This window comes from Portunus trituberculatus, chromosome 17, assembly GCF_017591435.1.
Source record: "Portunus trituberculatus isolate SZX2019 chromosome 17, ASM1759143v1, whole genome shotgun sequence".
Classification (NCBI taxonomy): Eukaryota; Metazoa; Arthropoda; class Malacostraca; order Decapoda; family Portunidae; genus Portunus; species Portunus trituberculatus.
In genome coordinates, this window is record NC_059271.1 from 24,068,345 (window position 1) to 24,093,943 (window position 25,599).

The 25,599-nt window shown below is 44.0% G+C and overlaps 2 protein-coding genes across 6 annotated transcripts in view; one reads left to right on the forward strand and one right to left on the reverse strand.

The window, feature by feature from the left end:
* LOC123505232 (ubiquitin carboxyl-terminal hydrolase 2-like) overlaps window positions 1-21,670 on the reverse strand; it is a 72,371-nt gene extending 50,701 nt beyond the window's left edge. For 2 of the 5 annotated variants that reach the window (XM_045256419.1, XM_045256414.1), the window contains exon 1: window positions 21,342-21,670. The gene's annotated coding sequence lies outside the window, so the exon portion shown is untranslated. Of the gene's footprint in view, window positions 1-2,740; window positions 2,776-6,476; window positions 6,613-8,070; window positions 9,063-21,341 lie in introns of those variants that run through there. The other 3 variants (XM_045256415.1, XM_045256418.1, XM_045256417.1) reach the window with 3 other exon arrangements.
* Window positions 1-25,599, forward strand: part of LOC123505233 (protein fem-1 homolog B-like) — a 70,064-nt gene that overhangs the window by 24,206 nt on the left and 20,259 nt on the right. The gene's annotated exons all lie outside the window — the stretch shown is intronic.

Below are 25,599 nucleotides of genomic sequence, written 5' to 3' on the forward strand. Positions count from 1 at the left end.
GAGGGATTTTTTTCTCTCGCTTTTTCGCTCTCCCAAGGAATTTTGTTAGGGAATGGTGTGAAACTCGCTTTAAAAAGAATCCTGAGAGTAGCGCTTGGAATGTAGTAGTACTAAAGGCAGGATGAAGGAAGCAGAGGTGCGCGGCGATGAGAGTGAGATGTGCTGGGTTCTCTTTTACATGTGGCAGTTCCTGTGCAGAGAAAGTATACCTACCTATTCCCCACTAATCAATCCCCATCCACCCATCTAGCTAATCTTCTCTTATTATCTTTAGTACCAGGACATAAGAACCACTTAACTGAGGTGTGTGTAATAAGAGAGAGAATAGAAGATGTGAAGTATTGTTAATAGAGATTTCGTGAGGGGCGAGTGATATGCAAAATTAAATGAAAAAGATGAAAAAGGATGAATGAAAAACGGTGAAGGTATGGTGAAAAACAAGTTAGGACGGTACACACACACACACACACACACACACACACACACACACACACACACACACACACACACACACACACACACACACACACACACACACACACTCTCTCTCTCTCTCTCTCTCTCTCTCTCTCTCTCTCTCTCTCTCTCTCTCTCTCTCTCTATTTTCAAGTTCTCTCATAAGAAAACGAGATAGAGTAAAGGTAAAGGGAATTTTGTGAGGGCCGTGTGGTATGTAGTTCTAAAAGACAAGGTGAAAAACTGAAAAAAAACAAGTGTGTGGTACTTTTTTTTTCATAGAGAGAGAGAGAGAGAGAGAGAGAGAGAGAGGTCATTGTTAAAGGAATTTTGTGAGGGTCTCGTGGAATGTAGTTTTTAAAAGGTAATGTGAAGAACGGTGCTGATGGTAAAAAAAAATAGATTGGGCTATATTTTCTTTTTCTTTTATCATTTGTCATTAGGAAAGGTGTAGGATATTGTTAAAGGGATTTTGTGAGAGAGGCTCATGGTCTGCAGTTTCAAAAGTTATATACGGTACACAATAGTGAATATTAGGAAAAGTACAATTTTCTTTCTTTTCTTTCTTTTTTGAGTGGCACGTGGAATGCAGTTTTAAATGGCAAGGTGGAAAGCGGTGTGCGGTGGTGAAGGACAAGGGGAGGTACTCTTTTTTTCAAGGAATGCTGTAGGGTCGCAGTGGACGGGACGGGGAGAGGCGGCTTAAAGGTCAGACCGAGGAAGGGTTGTTGAGGGAAAGATACGAAGATCCCGAGAACGTAATGTCCCCCAGGTATCGGAAAGTGATTATTGAAGGAAAGATTGAGCACACCATGGGAATAAATACTTCGTTCACACTAAGATTTTAAAGCTGCAGGAAAACATGGAAAGAAATACATACTTTAGAATATAATAAGAAAATAAATTAGATCGTACACTAAAATAATCTTATGTTTTCTTTTCTTGTATAAATTGACTTCATTTATTTCCGCTGTCATTCTTGAGTGATAACGCCATTTAGACTTATCATGATAATGCACTGAGGTGGAACTTTACTTGGAATCACATGCCGAACTATATTTATATTTAGATTTTACGTTCGATCCATAAAACCTCATTACCATAATTACAAAATCAATGCATGCTTCGGTACTTTATCCCAAACGATCGCCCGCTCGAACACTACAGGAATGTCAACAGGAAAGAGATAAGGATGTGGTGAAGAAAATGTTTTCCAAAATAGAGCAACATTGGAATGCATTAATACAGGAACATATGTTCACAAACGTTATACAGAGAGAAAGAAATAAGAAAAAAGAAAAAAGATTATTTTTATATTAAAGCACACTGTTATAACCTCGACTCTTCCTGAGAAAAACGAAGCAGATAAAACGCACACACACACACACACACACACACACACACACACACACACACACACACACACACACACACACACACACACACACACACACACACACACACACACACACACACACACACACACATTTTGTCCCTTCACCAAACAACGAAGCACAGCAGACTATCACCACGTTAGTATAAAACAGTCAGCACTAAATTCCTTCAGAAAAATTCCCCAATTACTGCCATATACAACGGCAACTGTACAACCTAATAAGGCAGTGGTTTCAATTCTTTTTCAGCTTGTTACCCAATTCAAGATGCCACACTAAGCATTTTACCCCTTTCACAAAATGTCAACATTGATACATATGGCTAAATTAAAATACTACAACAACAACCAACATATCACATGTTTTACGAAGTTTATTGCATTATTTTATCGCATGCATGCTATAGTCTGTCGCACGGAAGGCCAAATTATTGTATATTGTGATAATCATCGCACGTCTGGCAAAGCTAAATAGAAACAGTCTCAGGCAGTGAGTGACGACTGACGACTGACGCGTTAAAGACACACCACACACTTAGATACATATTTCTTCTTTTCTAAACCTGTATATTAGTTTATTGTTATTCAGGTTTACTTTATTAATCATAATTAATAATCATTTGTAATAGTTATTTATAATAAATAATAATCATTTATAGTAATTAATTATTTATAATAGGTTTACTTTACAATTTTGCATACTAAGACTAAGTTAACATTAATACTAATGTCAGGTACTGCAATGATTTCTTGATTTTCAGAATTCTTTACTTTCCTCAGTCACCTCTCCATTACCCCCGAAAAATTACCCCGAGGGGATGAAATTACCCCGAGGGGGGTAATTTACCCCCACTTTGGGAACCACTGTAAAAAGGCAACAAGCTCACTTACTGTACGGTCAGAGTCATCAGTCCTGTTTTCCATATCTGTGTTAAGAGTTTTCCTTTAGTCTACATTTGACATGATGAAAACATAAATAGAAATGATAAAACATCTATTCAATTTAACTATTCATCCAGTTATCTTTTTTAATGTGTAGGCTCAGAACAATGGCAAGAGAAACCCTGAGGCGAAAAATAGATAGACATAATGATAAACTCCTAATAGTTACCAGGTTTTCTAAGTTTATCACCAGATCAGATACCGTAAGATTGAGAGAAAACCACAAAATACAGTGGAAGTAAGTACAGCAGATTACACGCGACGCCCGGCCACTCTGTACAGGCAGCGGCGGTGTAGTGCCATGTGTAGTGGAAGGGAGTGGCACTCTGTGAAGCCATCTGATGACACATAAATGTAAAATGAGCGCAGTGATTCTCTAATTGTAGGCAGTAAATGAACTGGTGAATGTATACAGTGGAGATTAAGGCTTTATCTCTCTCTCTCTCTCTCTCTCTCTCTCTCTCTCTCTCTCTCTCTCTCTCTCTCTCTCTCTCTCTCTCTCTCTCTCTCTCTCTCTCTCTCTCTCTCTCTCTCTCTCTCTCTCTCTCTCTCTCTCTCTCTCTCTCTCTCTCTTCCTGCATTACGTCACCACATATTCAGTGATTTTTTTTCCTTGCCTTTTCTTTTTTTCTTTCTCTCTTTTTATCCACTTTATCACATCCAATCGTCCCTAATCTCCTCGTTCTCGGAAATACGCTAGAAAGCCGAACATTCCCGAGGGTCTAATAGTGTGTGTGTGTGTGTGTGTGTGTGTGTGTGTGTGTGTGTGTGTGTGTGTGTGTGTGTGTGTGTGTGTGTGTGTGTGTGTGTGTGGGCGTGGATGTGGACTTTTAGGTAATAGTGAGGAAGAAGGAAGGTTAACAACACAGGTAAACACACACACACACACACACACACACACACAGCACTTTCACCTGATAACCTCCCAGCAGCCACGCCACGCCCGTCCCTGTGGCACCTCCACCCTTGCCATCCCCCGAGGGTATCACCAAGCCCCGGCTGGGTTTCTTTTCCTACCTGAGCGCACACACACATGAACAACATTGGTAGTAGTAGTAGTAGTAGTAGTAGTAGTAGTAGTAGTAGTAGTAGTAGTAGCAGTAGTGGTGGTGGTGGTGGTGGTGGTAATAGTATAGTAGCAGCAATCAAACACGCAGTCCTCTCACACCAGCAAACAAGTAAACAAAGCAACCAAAACAATTCTCCCTGAAAATGAAATCAGCACCGTAACTATTCTTTTTTTTTCTACACGGAGACGTCATCACCGTAACTTCTTTTAGTGGCGGACACAGCGGGTATTTACCTCCCTGGGACACCTGCTGCTGGCTTAGGTATAAAGGGCCGGGTTTCTTCCCCACACTGGTTGATATTTGGGTGGTGACGTCTGTAAATGTCGCCCTAACCCTACTCTTCAACCTCAGGGACAGTTTAGGTTTAGGTAACGATACAAAGGAGGGACTCATAGCAATGGATCTGTTAACCGTAACCAAGTGGTGGACACACTTTTCACTGTAAGGACCACAATAAAAATTTTGGAATTATAATGAGCCAAAATAATCAAAACAGACAAAATAAAATGCTTTTAAAGAAATGTGAAATTAACTTTCATCAATTAATATTATAATGTGATGTAGAAGATTCACAGGAAATGCATTTTCTTTTTCGAAAAACAGTGGCTCAGCTTAAAGTTTAAGCATTACAGGGAAAACAAACTTTTAAAAAGTATTTCAAAGTTGGAGTTTTACATGAAACACATATGAAAAACAAAATAGCCTTGTTTTAAGAAAAAAGAACTTTACACAGCTGCGGAAGAAAACAAAATGCTCACAATAGTATTTGGCATTTCTTGGTAACCTTCTCTTTCAAATTTGGCGGGCCACATGAATTCCTTCAGCGGGTGTTAGTTGGCTTACACCTGTCGTAATATAATGTAACCATTGTGACGTAACTAAACCTAACCTAATTTGATCTAACTCGCTTCCATTGTTCAACCTCTGAGACACTTTAAGGCAGGGGTTCTCATCCTTTTTCGCGTTAGAACCCCTGAGTTATAAGACCATCTACCTGAACCCCCAGTAATCTGACAGAATGCTAATTTAGTGACTGACACTTACTCAATATGCAGTAGTACTGTAAACGATATTGTATTAGATCAGCCATTCAAGTATTCCTGGAAATCTTGTGAACCCCTGGGGGGTCGTGAATCCCAGGTTAAGAGCTCTTGCTTTAGGCTCAGAATAGTACATATCACCAAAGAAGACAAAGGAAGAACTAATAGCGATGGATAATCATATTAATCCAAACCTTATAATAACCTAACCTAATTAACCGTACAGTTTAGAGTCAGGATAATCAAGCCACTACTAAGGAACACAAAGGAGAAATTATTTGCAGGAAATTTGTTAACCCTAATCCTCACCCTTCAATGTCAAGGGAATCAGGATAACAGCACCACAAGGGAATTCAAAGGAAGAAATAATTATAGCAGCTCTATTGACCTTTACCTTAACCTAACCTTCACAAGAGAGAGAGAGAGAGAGAGAGAGAGAGAGAGAGAGAGAGAGAGAGAGAGAGACTGTGTTAGGGTTTTACAGATCCCATATATCAACAATTTGCTACATTGGATGTAAACTTCACTTCCTTGTTCCAGATCCAGATTTTCGAGTCACTGAGGTGGCAATCATTTCACATTTGGTGCGTGTGCTCAGATGATTGGAAGCCGTGAAGGTGCTCTTAAGGAAAGGTTTAGATGTTACCTGACCACGCCCACACTGCAAAGAGAGAGAGAGAGAGAGAGAGAGAGAGAGAGAGGGTGGGGGGGCACTACATACACACGCTAACCTTTCTATTATTATCCCGAAAAGTCATTCTCTCAACCACTTTATAGGTCACAACATTCTCAAAATAGACACAAGTTATAGGCCGATCACGAAATGTCTCGCTTCCTACCCCCCACCCACCTACTCACCCCTCAGCCAGCCAGCCCGCCCGCCCTCTCACCCTCTCACCCACCTACCCATCCACACACCCACTCACGAACCACCGAAATGGATATGAAGGACGGAATCAAGAGTGCGTTTTAAGTTTTAGAGACGTAGATACTCTCTCTCTCTCTCTCTCTCTCTCTCTCTCTCTCTCTCTCTCTCTGTCCCATAAAAGAAAAAAAATGAATCGAATTATGACATCCTGTATTCACCACATACGCGCGCACACACACACAGACACACATACATAAACCACAGCACTTCAACGCAATATAGAACCATCGAAGTGTCAAGAGTGCACGACTGTAATAAAGGTAACAAGTAACTTAGCAGAACAGAATGTCTATTAACAACCTTTATAGCACGCACTAAATAACACTTCCCACGTTCACGTACTCACAATATTACTGTACACGTGTCGCCAACCAAAGAGAAGCGAAGAATTTTTTTCGTCGTAAAATAAATCACAACCTCATTTAAAAACCCATAATTCTTGCATCCGGTGACAGTTTCCCTTCGTAATGTATGCCGTGCCACAAAGCAACAACGGGATGCAATGAACAGAGAGTCCAAGTGGTACGATGGGTATGAAACTCACTACGTTGTACCACCAGCACCACCTGAGAGAAGCTGAAGAACCATAGAAACGCACCACAACACAGCACAGTATATGTTTAAAAGATAAAGAAAATATTGCTAACCTTTTATGGCTTCTCCTCAATGGCAAGGATTTTTGTCAAGTTCAACGATCCCCGAGGCGTCGTAGTTGTGTTCACGGCGAGGAGAGGAAGCAGAGAAGAACGCAGGAGGAGAAGAAGGAAGAGGAAGAGGAGGAGGAAGAGGAGGAGGAGGACAGCGAAATGTTACTGAGTCGGTTACAAGCTTTCATTCTGGCGCGGCTGGCGAAGTGCACGGAGGGTTTAGACATAGTATACTGAGCGTGAAGCCAGTGCCGTAGCCTTAGTTGGAAGTGCAGAGGTGGTGGTGGTGATGGTGTCAAGGTTGATAGTGTGATGCTGTGTAGTGATGCAGGTGGTAATGCAGGTGATCGGTGATGGAGATGATAGTGCATGAGAAATTGGAGGAGTGGTGATGACATAATAGTGATATTGATAGTGGAGGTGATAGGGGTTAGGAAGAAAGGCTAAGGTCGTTTGTGATGATGACGGTGGTGGTGGTGGTGGTGGTGGCGGTGGAGAGGAAGAAGGACGGAGGTACAGGAAGGTGGATATAGGCTAAACTGGATCAAGGATTTGGATATGTGGGTGTCTGGTGGCGGGGTGTGAAGGTGTAAACATGGATGTCAGGTGGATGGCCAGGTGCTGCTGATGGAGGAGGAGGAGGAGGAGGAGGAGGAGGAGGAGGAGGAGGAGGAGGAGGAGGTGGTAGTATCACCCAGAAGAGAGCGACCAGTCACGAGTTTATTTTGGACACCAAGACGTGTTTACCAAAGTTCCTGAGATTTCTTCTTAGCGCACACACACGCACACACACACATCAGTCTCATTTGTGACCTTCAGCTGGAGTTTTTTGCACACACACACACACACACACACACACACACACACACACACACACACACACACACACACACACACACACACACACACACACACACACTTACAAAATAAAAGTTTTCCCTGATCGCTCATGCTTGAATAAAGGATGAATAAATGAACGAGGATAAAATACACACTTCACAATACACCTTTGTTTGTTTGTTCACTAGCATCCATCATCTTCTCTTCGTAACTTTGCCTCTATAACCCTTCATCATTGAATATTTATTAATACATTTATAGCACAACACCGTGTCCACTTTATAATCTACCTTTGCTTATGTCCACCAGTATTAATCACATTTTTACCATCCTCTTTATCATCTCTAGAATTCCTTTATCATTAATTAAGCATTCGTTGATAATAAAATAAAACAAAGTACGTATTTCATGTTGCCCGGGTCTACATTTACCGTCAACCTTCACGTTTTTTTTTTTTTTTTTCCAGACAACCTCTATTTCATCTTCAGAATCCTAAGGTCAAAGCTTTATAGTCTTGCCTTGAGTTCTTGGCTGTGTTTCCTTTAGTCCTGGCTTATCCTGTCCTTGTGCACCCCCACCTCCACTACTCCCTGCCTCCCTCTATGTATTGTCCTAAGAATCATAGAGCTGCACAATCTTGGCTCCGGTGCAATTTGCTCCCCGAAAAACATCTTAATTATACCCCCGTAAAGTCACACACATACACACTCACACACACACGAGGGTACACACGTGTTTATGTGTTGACACCTACTACAACTGTGTGTTGGTGTGTTGATGGTGGTGCTCCCTGAAGTGTGGTGGGGATTGGATGGGATGCGCGGTGTTTTGGAGCTCTGGCATGCGGCACGGGGACCTGCTGTAATAGGATGCTGCCGTTGTGATGCGGGATCATCTGTACAATCACCACACACGCATCGCCACACTCGCCCGCCACACTCACACTCGCCTTGAAACTGGGAGAATTCTAGCCATGGTGTGATGTTGTGTGTGATTGAAGGGAGGAGCGGTGTAATAGGTGGGCGGGGTGTGGCAGTGGGTGGTGGTGATATGCATGGCGAGGCAGTGAGGCCTGGGAAAGGTGTTACGTAATTCCTCGAGTGGGGCATGAGTAAGGGAGGCGGTGGCGGCGGTCCTTGCCAAGTGCCTCCACCACCGCTGGCTCAAAAGTGAATGATTAGGCAAATATTCGTGGGCAGGGCGACAGGGGATGTGGATCAGCGCGCCACTGTGATGACTAGACCACCTCGAGACGTGCTAACTTCAGGAACCTTCCATGAAAGGAAAGGAAATATAGTCACTTCCATTATTAATAAATCCTCTGACCCCAGAAATAAAATTCCCTTAAGCCTTGCGGGCCTCAAAATGGACTACCCCTTCCTGGGTCTGGTCCAGATCATCAAAGGTACGAGAGCCTGGAGTTAATCGGAACGTGATAACGGGATAACAGAGCGACCATTAACCCACGCCACAGCCACCGTCTGTCACCACCGTCTGGGCCCTCGCGCCGCCCTACTTCTGCCTGCCTGCCTGCCGCCACCACTGCCGCCGCCACCCATCACCATTCCCATTACACCTGACTCAAAACAGGAAGTGCCATTTGGTGATGAAATTGATGGAAGTGAAATTCAAGTTTGTTTGTCCTTGGTCGCTGCCGCAGCCTCTTGCTTATCTATAGATTCATTCAGACAATGGGAGCATCTCTCATCTTAGTGGAAGATAAGAGCCGCGTTGGGCAATGATTTCTGCTCAAGACAGAATCAGGTACACTCGACGAGCCCGTATAACATTAGAAGCCTTCTTGTGTCACCCACGCCCTCCAGACTTGTTTACTCGCTGCTGAATGGATGAGCTGACAAAGAGCGAGGACTGCCTCAAGAACTTCAAGAGGACAACTTCCAAATCTACCAGAAAACGAGCCAATTATGCTAAAAGTAAACTGAGGCATCGTGTAAATGACTAAACAAATTATATATATATATATATATATATATATATATATATATATATATATATATATATATATATATATGTGTGTGTGTGTGTGTGTGTGTGTGTGTGTGTGTGTGTGTGTGTGTGTGTGTGTGTGTGTGTGTGTGTCTGTGCGTGTCTAGATTGTGCTTCATGATGTATGATGAGGATGCGAGTGTCACTTTAGTTCTTGCCACTTGGGACGCATTGTATTGTCGAGAGAGAGAGAGAGAGAGAGAGAGAGAGAGAGAGAGAGAGAGAGAGAGAGAGAGATAGCGCTCGTGGGTTGCAGTGTCACCTTGGAGCAACTAACATCCTCACAACGTATGCAGCGTCCGCACACCTGCGAACATATTTTCCTTCTCTACCTCCTTTGCACCATCTCTCTCCCCCCTTCCCTTCCTCCCCAATTCTTATCTCCCATCATCTGCCCAGCGTTGAACCTCTCGCTGGACTCATCACCATTATGCTTCCATCCTACACGACATGGAAAGGCAAAGCAGCCACGTGAAATAGTAACAGTTGTGGTGGCGGTTATGTGGCGGCGACTGCTGCGGTGGAATGAAGCAACGAACCAAGAGGGAACCAGTGATGCTCCTGTTCTCAATGTTTGATTATGGCGTCACGCTGATACAAGGCAGCAGAAAAGCGGGTTACACGACGAAATTTGGGTCAACATGGCTCTGATCACGCTACCTCTCCTCTATCATCATCACCACTACCACCACTACCACCTCTTCCCATCTCCCCTACCACTACCACCATCACCACCTGGCCCTACACGCACACCTGTCACGAAGGGCCGCCACCAGCAACAACACTCCCGCGACTGGCACGCCGCCTGGCACAGCTCTGCACACCCCACACGAGGGAGAGCCACCACAAGGGGCTATTTTTATTTATCGCGCAGTCTACATCCTCCTCAGGGGACCAATTGCAAGCGTGAGGTGGAATTTGAGGAAGGCTGTCTTAGTAGTGGTGGTGGTGGCGATGGTGGTAGTGGTGGAAGCTCCAGACGTGTGACAGGTGGTGGTGGTGGAGGAAGAGGAGAAGGAAGAGTTGGCAGGGAGGCACGGAGGAACGGAGGAAGAGAGGCAGAAAGGAGGAAAAGGGAAGTTGACGTGGATTGGCAAGAACACAAGTTTCCGACGCGAGATGAGAAGAGGGACACGGAGAGGAGGAGGATGAGGAAGAGGAGGAAGAGGAAATAGAAGACGGTCGAAATGGAAGCTAGCGAACGCCAGCGGATAACGAACACCGCTTACGTGGCAGAACCGTGACAGTGGACTAACTCGTACTGTGGATCGTACAAAAAAGAAAATAGAAGAGAAATTAGGTTGGCCGTCACCAGCTTGTCTGCAACTGTTACGCGACCGTCGCCACACCACAGGACGCCGCCGCCGCCGCCACCTCACATGTTGTTGTGTTTGTCTCGCACTGTTTTGTCTTGCCTACTAATTATGTGAAACTACGTGGCAAGGAGCTTTGACCATTCCGGTGTGTGTGTGTGTGTGTGTGTGTGTGTGTGTGTGTGTCCGCCTTGAGTGTTTGCTGCTGCTGGAAGTTCCGTGTGTGTGTGTGTGTGTGTGTGTGTGTGTGTGTGTGTGTGTGTGTGTGTGTGTGTGCGTCACCCGTCACAAAATGGGGATGAGTCACCAGGAAATGCGGGGCTCCTCACGAAACCTTAATCGATACAATGCGGGGTTTGGCGCAATAGTGCACACCAGCCTTCACGCCATGTACACACACACACACACACACACACACACACACACACCACCTTGTGTACGCCCAGGAGCGTCCACCACATCCCCGCGCACGCCTCAGACCCGTGACGCACTCACCCCAACACACCACCTTTTCCCCGTCCAGCGTCCCCTTTGAAGCGACGTGGACGCTGGCAACAAAGGAGTATCGGGTCACCTAAAAAATTAAGCTGCTTCCTGACTTTCCCCGGCGCGTTATGATCTTGCTATTGCGTCGCCAAGCATATAGTTTTGAACTATTTTAAGTTTATTTCCTCTGTTATGATTGGACGTGTGCTTTTTCTCCATGTTTTATTTATACTATTTCCAGTGATATTGTCTTTTCTTTGTCAGTACTTCGGTTTAAGTGCAGTCGAACGTGGTGTTATTCTCTTCACAATGTCCTGTATCATTGTATTTTCCATGTTGGTCGTTACTTTGAGCGAACAATTAAGGAATTGGACGGAAATATGCGCACATCAATAGTTCCCACATCATTTCCATCGTTATAAACTCTCAGGTTCCTTGTTTCCACCGCTGCTGCTGTTGTCTGTTGCTTGTGAGTCAATGCATCAGGCTGAGTGGAAGTAGACGGAAAGATGCGCACACTGGAGGGTTCCGTTCCTTCCTCGCTATCACCTTGCCCTCGGCCGCGGAGTCAACCCCGTGACGGGCGTCGGGATGGCCCGCCTGCGTTGTTAGATCGATCGCGCTGGTCCCATCCCAGGCCAGTTGCGTCACCACCTCGATCATAGGTTGTGTCATGGTTGTTATTACTCCACCGTCCAGCCCTCCTATACACCGCCTCCTTCCTCTCCCGGGACCACCACTCTCGCTAACAAACTCGTGCAGTATTATCCTCCCTTCCTCCTTCCCTGGTCCCCTTCTCCCCCTCTTCCCTTCCCCGTGCCTTCCTCCACTTGGACATTACATCAGGAGACTTTACTGCCGCCACTACCACCACCGCCACCATTATTCCGTATTCCAGATAGCACGTTATTTAGGTCGTAACTCTTCCTTCCTTCCATTACCATTATGCCCTGTAGTAACACTTAACCTCGCCTCCCCTAATTCCTTACGGCATGCAGGCTTCCTCCACAGCCGCCACAATGCCGTATTCCTGATAGTTCAGCCTCATTTAGACCATCACTCCTTCCTTCCTTCCATTACCATTATACTCTGTAGTAACACTTAACCTTCCCTTCTCAGCATGCCCCATTCTCCTAATTTCTTAATTTCTTTCAGTATGCGGCCTTCATCCTACTACATACCTACCTTTACTTCTGCCACCTGCATCCATATAACTCTCCTCTAAGCTACCTCTTAACGCTTTTTTGGTAGCTTAACGCTTTTTTGTTTTTTTCTCTCTCCCTTTTTATCTGCCTCACTTAGCCAACACCGCTATTTACTCCCTGTACCATGACCTACCTTCACTCCCGTTGACAGCACTACGCCTCAAACCTGTCATCACTGTGTACCGTCGACTCCACCATAACCCCTATTCTGAAACACTTTGTTCTCTCTTCTCAGCTATATTTCATGGCCACGGAGATGACTGTATTGTTAATAATGTAGGAATCTTGTTAATGTGTCACTGGAACCATAAAAGAAACACTGCAACTTCAAAAGGTCGAGGTGTGGCCAAAGAGTGTTCCAAAATATCGTTCTATAAACTGTGCTGCTGCCATAAGTACCTTTGTTATATTAGATCACACGTGAAGATCAGCCAGTACAGCTGTTTTTGGACGGTTTAATATTTCTTATACTAGGTCAGGTTAGGTTCTTATCTAACGTGATCTGATTTAACTTAACCTAACTGAAGCCGTTACAAAAAAAAATATCTTTAGTAAGATGATCGATACAGCCTTTCTTTTTTTTCTTTTGGCTGGTGCGGTTAGCATAGTTTAGGTTAGGTCGTTATCTGATCTGATCTGACCCACTGTAATCTAATCTAGTCTAATTTAACTTCAGCCATTCCGAAAGTACTACCTGGGACGGTTAATAGTCGTGTGATCGTTAAAATCGGGATAGATTTTCCGTGTTAAGTGGTTATGTGGTTAGTAACTGTATCTGTCTATCTATATAACACAGCCACAGAGACTCCAGCCTGCTCCATCACCATTCTCACATCCTCACCAGTACTGCCTGACCCCGCTTGATCCTCTTCTTCACTTTATCTATACACGATACCACAAAGACATCGTCACACAGTCCATCCCAACAGTACTATCATCTCCCCATCTTCATTCTCACGTCATCACTGTCCCTTATCACTCTCTGTTCCCTCCCTCTTCCTTCCCATACACGTTCACCATTAGCTTTCTATCTCCTATTCTCTCCTCTTCCTCCCCTCAAAGCAGCTCCCCTCATTACCACTAATACCATCATAACAATACACACTTCCCGTATCATCACCATCATCATTCCTATCGTTATCTTCACAATACTTGCTACCGCTCGCCTCTTTTTCTTTACTTTCCTCCATCTCTCTCTCTCTCTCTCTCTCTCTCTCTCTCTCTCTCTCTCTCTCTCTCTCTCTCTCTCTCTCTCTCGTCAAGGTTAGTTCTGCTACGGTCGAGTTATTGATCCACGTTTCGTTAGTCCTAGGCCACCCTTCTCCGCTTCACCCCAAGGTCACCCCAACTTTAGGGTTTCCAAGAGCCGAGTTAGGTCACCACCGATGTTCAGTCAGTCTCGTCCTTATCCTCTACTCCCCCTCCTCCCCCTCCCCCTCCTCCTCCTCCTCCTCCTCCTCTTCAGTCTTCTATACACGTCACTCCGGTATTTATAGTAAGAAAAGGTAAGCTCAAGTCAACAAGTCTCTCTCGTCGCCAGGAGCACAAGGCCAAGCAGCACCACGGTATACTTGTAATTGTTTCCCTGTTGTCGTTTGTATCTCCTCAACACTCTCTCTCTCTCTCTCTCTCTCTCTCTCTCTCTCTCTCTCTCTCTCTCTCTCTCTCTCTCTCTCTCTCCTCTTCTCCCCGCCCCGCTCCGCCCAGTGTCCTCGCACAATGGCAGGAAGTGTGCGTCTGTCTGTGTCTGTATGTCTGTCTGTCTGTCTGCCTGCCTGCCTGCCTGCCTGCCTGGCATTCACACTTCGCAGCCTCAGGGGGATGTTGCAATAATAGTTGATACTTCCCCGCAATTTACTGCAAGACTCAGCACTGTGCTTTTATGTATTCGTGCATTTGTTGTTAATGCGCGAGTAAAGGTGAGTTCTAGTAGGCAGATGGTTTCTCATAGGTCCGCATTCAGAAACGGTTTGCTCTCTCACCACAATTGTTTTCAAAGGTCACAGAGATGACGAGACGGCTTCTCGACGGTGTTTCTCCTGTTGATTATGTAGAAATCTTAAAAGAAACTAAATTCGTAATACTTCTACTAAGATTTTTTAGATTTAGTGAAGGTGCGACCAGAGTTGTTTCAGAGAATAGCAGTGGAGCAGGCAACATTATCATTGATATTCTTAATGATTGAGTAATTAATATTCTGTATGAGTAATGCATGGCGTCTTGCAGTACTGATGATGATGAGAAGGAGGAGGAGGAGGAGGAGGAGGAGGAGGAGGAGGAGGAGAAGAAGAAGAAGAAGAAGAAGAAGAAGAAGAAGAAGAAGAAGAAGAAGAAGAAGAAGAAGAAGAAGAAGAAGAAGAGGAGGAGGAGGAGGAGGAGGAGGAGGAGGAGGAGGAGGAGGAGGAGGAGGAGGAGGAGGAGGAGGAGGAGTTGTCCCGGTGTGTGGTGTGTGCCTGGTCCATCCGAAGATCGGAAATAATGAGCTCTGAGCTCGTTCCGTAGGGTAACGTCTGGCTGTCTCCTCAGAGACTGCAGCAGATCAAACAGTGAAACACACACACACCTGTTCATCCGAGCGAGAAATCCCCTCTTCGTAAGAGTACAAAAAATAAAAAAAATAAAAACATGATTACCGGCAAAAAAAAAAAGACTAAGAGGTAAAAGAATAAAAAAAAAAAAAAAAAAAAAAAAAGGACAATTGTCTGTCTGGCTTGCGCGGTTTGCAGGTGAAGGTCATTCGTTGGGTCTGCACACTGGCACTGCTCCTGCTGAACGGTTCGCGGCTTACTGCTCCTCTGTCTCCCTCGCCATGCCCACCCTCATAAGTAAGCCCTTTGCGGAGAGGGTGTGGGCGGTATTAGCGATGGCCGGGCGACTTACGACGGGAAAATATGTGACTCTAATCCTGACTTAAGCACTACACACCACGACCTTTGAATATATACTCTCTCTCTCTCTCTCTCTCTCTCTCTCTCTCTCTCTCTCTCTCTCTCTCTCTCTCTCTCTCTCTCTCTCTCTCTCTCTTTAAAGCACACATGCCCTTACACACTTCCTTACACCTTCCCTCCTCGGCCGCCCCTCCATCCTACAATCGTCGGAACCACCACAACACTTGCACGACCGTGACGGGACTGCTGGCGGTGATTCTCTGCGGCCGAAGGTAACGTTAATCGTGCGTGCGGCGCTAAAGGGCGGCATAACGGGGAGTGATCGGGAGGAGCGGGAATGTAACAGAAGTGAAGCGACTGAGAAAGATATAAAAAATAGCGGGGATGTGATAGCTGCTTCGAGCGTAATTAAAAGGTGTTATACGGAGTGGATTTTTTTTCTTCTCTTTCAGCAAGAGGGAAATTATACACATTTTTTTATTTTTTTTATTCTACATACATGGAAGGTTAGGAAATAATTGTCAGTCTGAGGTAACCCATGGGGAAAGTGAGGCGGCGCGAAGATGAACTGTATGTGGTGGAGAAGAGAGGAGCAGGACGGGAGCTGGCAGGCAGAGGAGGAGAGGGAAAGAATGACCAGAGTCGTGGGAAACTAGGCCGCCTTGCCGTTGGCTATCAGTACAGCGGTCAACCACGACTCCAGGTGGTGACCGACTCCCTCTTATGACAGCACCTCCGCCGCCATGCTGACCGCAGTGGTAGTAGTAGTAGTAGTAGTAGTAGTAGTAGTAGTAGTAGTAGTAGTAGTAGTGATAGCGGTGATGGTGATAATAGTAGAGCTATGAAAAACTACTCTTCTACTTTCCATCGCTATTACCATCAGTATTACTACTACTACTGATGCTACTGTTATCAATGGTGCTGCTGCTGCTGCTGCTACTACTGCTACTGCTACTACTACTACTACTACTACTACTACTACTACTACTACTACTGCTACTACTACTACTGCTACTACTACTACTACTACTACTACTACTACTACTACTACTACTACGAACGACTACTGGTTTAGCACTATCGCTGTTGATGTTATTGTTGCATTTATTAGTTCTTTGTTCCTTAAATGTTATCTTTACTATCTATACAAGTGATATCAACACTCATACAAGCACTACTACTACTACTGCTACTACTATTACTAATACTAGCACCAATACTACTACTACTACTACTACTACTACTACTACCACTAATAATAATAATAATAATAATAATAATAATGATGATGATGATGATGATGATGATGATGATGATGATGATGATGATGATGATGATATGATGATGATAATAATAATAATAATAATAATACACTACAAAATTAACATTTAAACAATATCACAAGCCATTATGATACCAACCATATGCGTAGTATGTACAATTGTTGACTTCGAATAAAAAGTACATAGAACTAGCTAAACATAATTGGTAGATAAATTTAAACAAGTAAACGAGAATATGAATATATCGAAGTAAGATTATAGATTCATGGATAGGTAGACAAATACACATATACTGACGTGTAAAGAAATGATGATGATACACAGTTACACAAGAATACCATTTGGAAACACACACACACACACACACACACACACACACACACACACACACACACACACACACACACAGATATCCACAAACACGCACCAACAAAAGAGAAAATAACAGGAAGACAGACAGGCAACCATGCAGAAGTCATTACACAAACAAAAGTAGCACGTCAAGCACTTCTTTCTTCGCCAAACAACAAGTGACAATTGCATGACCTTTTACACACTTCCCTCTTCGACGCCTTTCCACCGCCACCACCACAACCGCCACCACCATCACCACCACCACTGCCACCAATACCACCACCAATACCACTACCAAAACGACGGCAACCTGTTCTCTCTCTCTCTCTCTCTCTCTCTCTCTCTCTCTCTCTCTCTCTCTCTCTCTCTCTCTCTCTCTCTCTCTCTCTCTCAGATGATGCTGAACACAGAAAAAAAGTAAGAAAATAACAAGGTGGATAGAAGAAAGAAAGTATAAATGAAAAAAAGGAAACAAAAAACATTAGTCTAGTGATTGTGGTCATTAAAAAGATCGAACACACACACACACACACACACACACACACACACACACACACACACACACGCACGCACGGACGGACGGACGATTAAAAAATCAAATAAAAACTGGTCTGACCTACATAACTATTTTCATCTCCGTCAACAAGCAAACAGTCACACATACCAACCCGTCTCCTTGTCTCTTTCACTCTGCAGTAAATAAACAGATAAACAAACCTGGATACAACTGACGAAGAGAGAGAGAGAGAGAGAGAGAGAGAGAGAGAGAGAGAGAGAGAGAGAAAAAGACACGTGTATTTGCATGAGGTTTAAAGGCGCGTCTTCGTCTGTGAGATTGTGGAAGTATTCTGCCCTGCATTCCGAAACGCTTTGTCCTGTCACCATGACGATTCTCATTTTCAAAGACCACAGAGATGATCAGTAGGTTTTCAAAAGTGTCTCTTATTAATAATGTATAAATCTTGTTAATCTGTCACTAAAACCGTAAAAAAAGACACCCTTGAAAAACGGTATAGGTTCATATAAAGGCTTTTGAAAATGTGGTTGAGGTGCATCACAGAAGAGTTTAATTTTCCAAGACCACAGATATGAATAATTGGGTTTTCAAAAGTGTTTCCTGTTGATAATGTAAAAATCTTGTTAATCTGTCACTGAAATCGTATGAAAAAAAACACCCTTAAAAAACAGTGTAACTTCATATAAAAGCTTTTGGAAACGTAGTGGAGGTGAGGCGTAGAAGTGTTTCAGAATAAGGTCCTTTGCCGTGTGCCAGTGCACTTGCCACATCCGCCGCCGCCACATACCAGAACTATTAAGTCAGCAATTGCAGGCTTGGAGGAGTTACGATGCACATACAGTATACACCATGCGACTAAGCTAGCAACTACGTATTACGAGGGAGTTTCACGTTTCAAGAGTAGAGGCTAGTGACCGCATATTTCATGGGGTTACATCTGTTCCACTACATGAGGGTTCATTATTCTTAAACGTTCACTCTTGACTTGATTACTTCTTGCTGGCTTTAGTGGAAGTAAATGAGGTTTTCAAGCATGCTTTTATGATCCTAGTGATAGTTGAACAAGGACTCTGCATCACCATAACAATATAACATGCACGATAATAAGAGTAATCATCTGTGGGGACGTTTAAAAATGGTTCTGATGAGAGAATGTAGTGCCTGAGTAACTGCATATTAAAGAAGAGTTGCCCATGACATGAACGCACTTATAAGTAGGTTAATATCTACATGTCTCTGAGTTGCACTTCACTAACAATATATTTGCCACTACATTATTAATTCAATTTTTTAAGCTACATTGAACCTACAATATACATACCTAGAGTTTAATCTTTTCACTGCAACTTAACACGTTTCCTGAATCACACACACACACACACACACACACACACACACACACACACACACACACACACACACACACACACACACACACACCACTCAGACATTGCTTGTCACATAGCTGCCTTAAATATTATACTGCCTGAATATTGTAAAGTCTATTCTTCTAATGCTATTTTCTTTCTTTCGAGTGTTTACAAGGATTTTGCACAGTAGTTTTAGTGGCTTGAATTGCTATACGTCGTTGTAAAAAGCTCAGATAAAAAATGACAAATACACACAAAAGAAGACCGTATAGCATTTTTTTTTTTTTTTTTTACATTTTGAAACATTTTACTGTGCCTTAACCAAATGAACTATAAGCATAAGTAATGTCACAAGTATAGCAGACGTGTTAGCCCATACGACACTGTTGGAAACTTTTATTTCAGGTATAAGTAGAAATGATCACAAATCAATACATAGGAAAAACAAACAGAAGTAGATATCCTGTCCCCTAAGAGGCAGTTTATGAGAAGCTACACTATCTATCCTAAAGTAAGGTGTGTTTGGTAATAAAGGCAAGATTCCTCTCCCACCCGCCGCTCCCTCTCTTGTTTTCCTCTTTGTGCTTTTGACGCTGAAAGATATTGAATTTGCACCAAACTTACAGACAATTTATCAGTGAGAGTATGAACGTTGCTTTTTACCACGATATTATAATGCGCGGAAATAATAAAATGTGAAGATATACGCTGATTTTACTCTCTCTCTCTCTCTCTCTCTCTCTCTCTCTCTCTCTCTCTCTCTCTCTCTCTCTCTGGCCACCTATCTTCACCGAAACTATCCATCAGTGAGTCAGAACAATGAAACTCTGAAAGGATATCAAGTTTTTTTTTCTTACCTCCCTGACCGAAAAACCACGAGTAGTTTGACTTTCTTCCTGCCCAGCAATACAAATATCAAACATTGCCTATCACTGTTCTCCGGAAGCCAAACGTTTTCTACATTCTCAAGTACTAACACTCGCTCGTGCTGGATCTAGATTAGATTTAGATTGTTTTGTGAGAGGAAAGGGGAGGACAGGATGTGATGTCAGTCCTGTTTCCTACACCTGACGAGAGAGAGAGAGAGAGAGAGAGAGAGAGAGAGAGAGAGAGAGAGAGAGAGAGAGAGCAAAACGCTGTAAAAAATTAGTAGTCGGACTTTCTACGCTGAAATGTTGTTGTTGTTGTTGTTGCTGTGTGTGTGTGTGTGTGTGTGTGTGTGTGTGTGTGTGTGTGTGTGTGTGTGTGTTCACAACACCTGAGTAAACTAAACACAGTGTAAGGTATCGAATGGCCAATAGTCTGGTCATCTTAGTATTATACACGAGTCCTTGAAATGGGGAATGCATGGAATGTACGCAACACACACACACACACACACACACACACACAAATAAACACATTCCTCACTGCAAACTTCTCAACAGTTCACACTTGACATTCACACAGGGCGGGCAATCAGGATTTTAAGAGAAAGATGCAAGAAAAAAATAAAATAAAATAAAAACAGGGTGGCTGGTGGAGGCTGGGCGGGATGCGAACAGAAGCCACAGGAACCCACGGGATGAGGCAAGACATACATACCACGTGCCGGCAGGAGTGGTAGATAGCATTCAATGACGTCATCACACACACACACACACACACACACACACACACACACTCTCTCTCTCTCTCTCTCTCTCTCTCTCTCTCTCTCTCTTAAACATTAACTGATCTATCGACAGTTATGTGAGTGAGGGGAAGCCGTGGCATGAGCTGAGAGCGAGAGGGTGAAGTTGGTGCCCTTAAAACTCACACACAACTTGGCGGGTGAATGGTGGGTGTTGCAGGTAGAAGGTACCTTCGATATAGGACCCCGCCGCTCGCCCACCACGGGGTATGTGCCGCGGGTGGGACTCGGCACCACTTCCTTTAATGACTAACTTGTCCTCAATCCTGTGATGGAAGGCAGGCTGCGAGACCCGTGCCATTCATTAGCTAAGGGGATTTAATAGCGAGACCCGCTATCCGTTACATTGTGAGGCTTGAGTGTTTACCCTTCGCAGTGTTATGTAGTGGCGCAAGAGCTGGCCCAGGGGCAGGTGTGATGACAGTGGTATTAAGAATGTGCTGTGAGGTGTGGCGGAAATGGGTGTGGAGCGCTGCAGCTCTGATGGGTGAGAGTGGATGAGATGCGCTAAAGGCATGCACGGGAGCTGCCTGTATCTTGCATGCTGTAATGAAACGTGGAATTCGGCGTCGTGTTAATGGGGTGAAATGCTCCAGTGACGCAACCCGGATGTGCCAAGCTGTGGTGAATTGTTGGCTGGCTGTCACGTCCTGCTACGTCACCATCGGTATATTGGAAGTCAATAACTATTGCCTTGGCATTACAAAACACAATGGCGAGAATTTTAATTGAGTCTGTCCCTTTCACTACAGGGGGCATAGCAACCACCTGGCAGTTAACTCTACTGCCACGGCACCAGTATAGATATATAAAAAGAGTCAATCTTGTAATACAGTTCCATTAAAGTTGTGTCATGACCACACTGTGACAGACGAAGGGAAAAAGAAATGATAATGATTTTTCCTTCGTTTTTAACTGCACAGTACTAACCTGGGATGGATGACGGAGAGTTGGCGAGAGTTGCTTGGTGTTGTCGTGTAATAACATGTAGTCCTTCTTAGCTTGATCACTGAGATAACTAGGCACTTGTGAGAGTGACAATATTACTTGCACCGTGACACATCTTAAGACACTTGCAAGGTTTTCGGACGGCAGAATATAAGCTTGGACACAACGACACACTTTAAACACAGTCCCAACATATGTACAAACTCACCAAAATCCGAAAAAAAGACTCAGCGTTTTGATAAAATGATGTACTAAGGGAGAAGAAGAAAATTAGAGGGAAGTGACAGTGCACCGCTGACAACTGCCGTAGCAGACTACAGCCCAAACATGGTAGCCGCGTTTCTTCCCTCCTGAGCAGCCCCGCCCCCAGCCAAGCCCCGCCCCCCGCTCTCCAGCCAGCCTCCCTCCCTCATCCATTCCATACCAGGCTGGACACCCTCACCCTTTCCCAGGCCCTCACCCTCCCTTCCTCCCTTCCTTCCTTCCTTTCGCCCTGTCACCGCGCAACTAGATACTTTTACTTTTCTTGTCCCTGCATACGATGTCCAGTGGGCGGGAACACGTGTCTTCGCATTTCAGACTGGCTACACTGGAATCTTAAGGAGTGCTGGTGTGTGTTTGGAAACGTGAAATAGTCTGGGAATGTGTCCAGTCGGTAAGCTTGCGTTATATAATTCTTATTTCAAATGGTGGCCTTTCTCATATAATTAAGTTGCAGTTAAGGGAGTTTGATTTTTTTTTTATGTAAAGTTTCTCATGGTATGCCAAAGTAACACACCCACTGACTAGCTGGTACTATAATCCATCCAAATAAAAGAAAAGATAAAAGAAAAGATAAAAAAATTTATCTTATTACAGCGGCTTCAGACTATAATGCCGAGATCTAAGATAACAGTTATCTCTCGTGACTTCCCACTTATGGAAAGATAAAACAAAGATAGTGTGTACAGTCTTGGAAAAAAAAATACATCCATTAATCAGTCTTACTTAACTATATAAAACTGTGTGTATGTGTGTGTGTGTGTGTGTGTGTGTGTGTGTGTGTGTGTGTGTGTGTGTGTGTGTGTGTGTGTGTGTGTGTGTGTGTGTGTGTGTGTGTATGTGAACAATGAAATGTCCTAATATAGAAAAACACAACTTTAAACTTTCCAGACATCTGTCGACCAAACCGATGAACGTGAACACTTTAGGGCAATCAGTTCCTGTCACTACGAGGGTGTTCTGCATGTGTTGCGTCTTCACCCGTGAGACTGGTTTTGCTTACGGTTATTTTCACCAACACTGTAACTGTAAACTTTGCGGGACGGCTGTAAAAAAAAAAAAAAATGGTAAATAATAAAATAAAAAAACTTCCCCTTTATTTGCTTATTCATGTAGTTGTCTGTTGTTGGCCGGGTTTCTTAACTTCCTTCCTATATGTCTCGTTTCCTTCCCCTTTTTTTCTTCTTCTTCTTCTTCTTCTTCTTCTTCTTCTTCTTCTTCTTCTTCTTCGTCTTGTCTTTCTCTTTACTCAGCTTAATCGAATTTGCATCAATAATCAGGAAAAAAATGTGCATATACGGGATTTGAATTGTGAGAAAATATACGAATTTATAGTCTGTTTGCCTTGCTTTTTTTTCTTTTTCTTCTTTTCTTTTACTTCTTTCTTTCTTTCTTTCTTTCTTCTTTTTCTTCTTCTTTTTCTTCTTCTTCTTCTTCTTCTTCTTCTTCTTCTTCTTCTTCTTCTTCTTCTTCTTCTTCTTCTTCTTCTTCTTCTTTCTTCTTCTTCTTCTTTTTCTTCTTCTTCTCTGTACATTTGTTGTAACACAAGAGACACTGAGAAGAGATGAAACACGGAAAAAGAAAGACTATTATGAGACAAGAGTGGAGAATGGGAAACAATCAAGAAGGAAGTAAGAAAAAGAAAGAATAAATTAGTGAAGAAAAGAAAACCATGAAACTAGCTACTAATACCAACATTGCATGAAGCTATCACCGCTGAGAAATGAGAGACAAGACGTGAACATCAAGGAGAACAACGAGATGCTGCGAGTCATCTTAAGACCACCAAATGATAAGAAGAGATACCCCAGGTGGCTATCACAGAATCAGTGCACAAGAGAAGCAGAAGTCGCCACCGTCAGCTGACGCAGACAAGACGGACGGACAATCATCACAACAGATAGAACGCCTCCTCTCTGCTCCTGATTAGACGAAGATGTGGTTTACTAAACTAACCCGAAAATTAACATTATTAAAAGTTATGGGATATTAACCATATGATCGAAGTATGGGAAGCTTAATATAGTTACTTGAAAAAAAGGAAGTATTAGAAAATAAATCTAATAGCAACGAAATTAAGCCTGGTTTGGGCAAGAAGTCGCTTACATTACGGTGTAAATTAAGAAGTGTAGGAGAGACAAGCTAGAGCAGAGTTGCCAGACCAGAGAGGATTATGATGGGCAACCGGCCTCTCACAGCACCAATAAGTAGAGCCAGACAGTTGTAATGTAGTCCAGGGTATGAAATGGTGGTGTTATATATTGAAAGAGGAGAACTGGTTATGTGTGTGTGTGTGTGTGTGTGTGTCTGTGTGTGTAATTCACCTCGGTCGTCTACTGGTCACCCAGCCAGTCTTCCCCATTACGGAGCGAGCTCAGAGCTCATAAACCGATCTTCAGGTAGGACTGAGACCACATCTCGCACAACACACACCGGGAAAGCGAGGCCACAACCTCTTGAGTCACATCCCGTACCTATTTACTGCTAGGTGAACAAGGACCACACATTAAGAGGCTTGCCCATTTGCCTTGCCGCTTACCGGGACTCGAATCCGGCCCTCTCGATTGTGAGTCGAGCGTGCTAACCACTACACTACGCGGTGTGTGTGTGTGTGTGTGTGTGTGTGTGTGTGTGTGTGTTTCACTGTTTGATCTGCTGCAGTCTCTGACGAGACAGCCAGACGTTACCCTACGGAACGAGCTCAGAGCTTATTATTTCCGATCTTCGGATAGGCCTGAGACCAGGCACACACCGGGACAACAAGGTCACAACTCCTCGATTTACATCCCGTACCTACTCACTGTTAGGTGAACAGGGGCTACACGTGAAAGGAGACACACCCAAATGTCTCCACCCGGCCGGGGAATCGAACCCCGGTCCTCTGGCTTGTGAAGCCAGCGCTCTAACCACTGAGCTACCGGGCTGTGTGTGTGTGTGTGTGTGTGTGTGTTTCACTGTTTGATCTGCTGTAGTCTCTGACGAGACAGCCAGACGTTACCCTACGGAGCGAGCTCAGAGCTCATTATTTCCGATCTTCGGATAGGCCTGAGACCAGGCACACACCACACACCGGGACAACAAGGTCACAACTCCTCGATTTACATCCCGGACCTACTCACTGCTAGGTGAACAGGGGCTACGCGTGAAAGGAGACACCCAAATATCTCCACCCGGCCGGTGAATCGAACTCCGGTCCTCTGGCTTGTGAAGCCAGCGCTCTAACCACTGAGCTACCGGCTGTGTGTGTGTGTGTGTGTGTGTGTGTGTGTGTGTGTGTGTGTGTGTGTGTGTGTGTGTGTGTGTGTGTGTGTGTGTGTGTGTGTGTGTACTAGGAATCTGTGTATAACGGTTACAAGTCGTATTATGATCACGTAAACCCCTTGAACATATAAGTGCCTGTCTTCGAAATTTAGGAAAGCAATAAGATCATGCAACTGAGAGACACGACGCAGCCATGGTCACGGCCTGATGACTGGAAGCAGGAGTGGCCTCAGCTGCAAGGAGTTGACGTGTGAATGTGTGGTGGGCAGTCACTGTGCAAGGCCGTGAAACAATAGCGGGTTGGCCTGGGGCCCAGATGGTGGGAGGGATGGAAGAATGGAGGAGACCACCAGGAATATTACGTGGTAGCCAGTGATGACGCACGTGAAACAGGGAGAAACTTTGCTGTATTATTCTAAAAACAGATATGAATAAGGCCCAGTGTAATTGTATACGACTGTTTTCTTACTTTGCTCATTGTTGTATTAAGTCAACCTGTTTTTTTTTTGTTTTTTACCCTTTTTTCTTTCAGTGAGAGACAAACATGATTCAAAGGTGACGTACAAATCCGTTACGCTGATTCATCGCAATTAAATGTACTTGTAGTATGTGCAGTTACTCATTACAATACTGCATCACTGTTCAGAGCCTCAGCTGTACGGTTCACATCAGCAAACATTCCATTCTTTGGAGAACCTTGGTGGGCAGGAAACTGTTG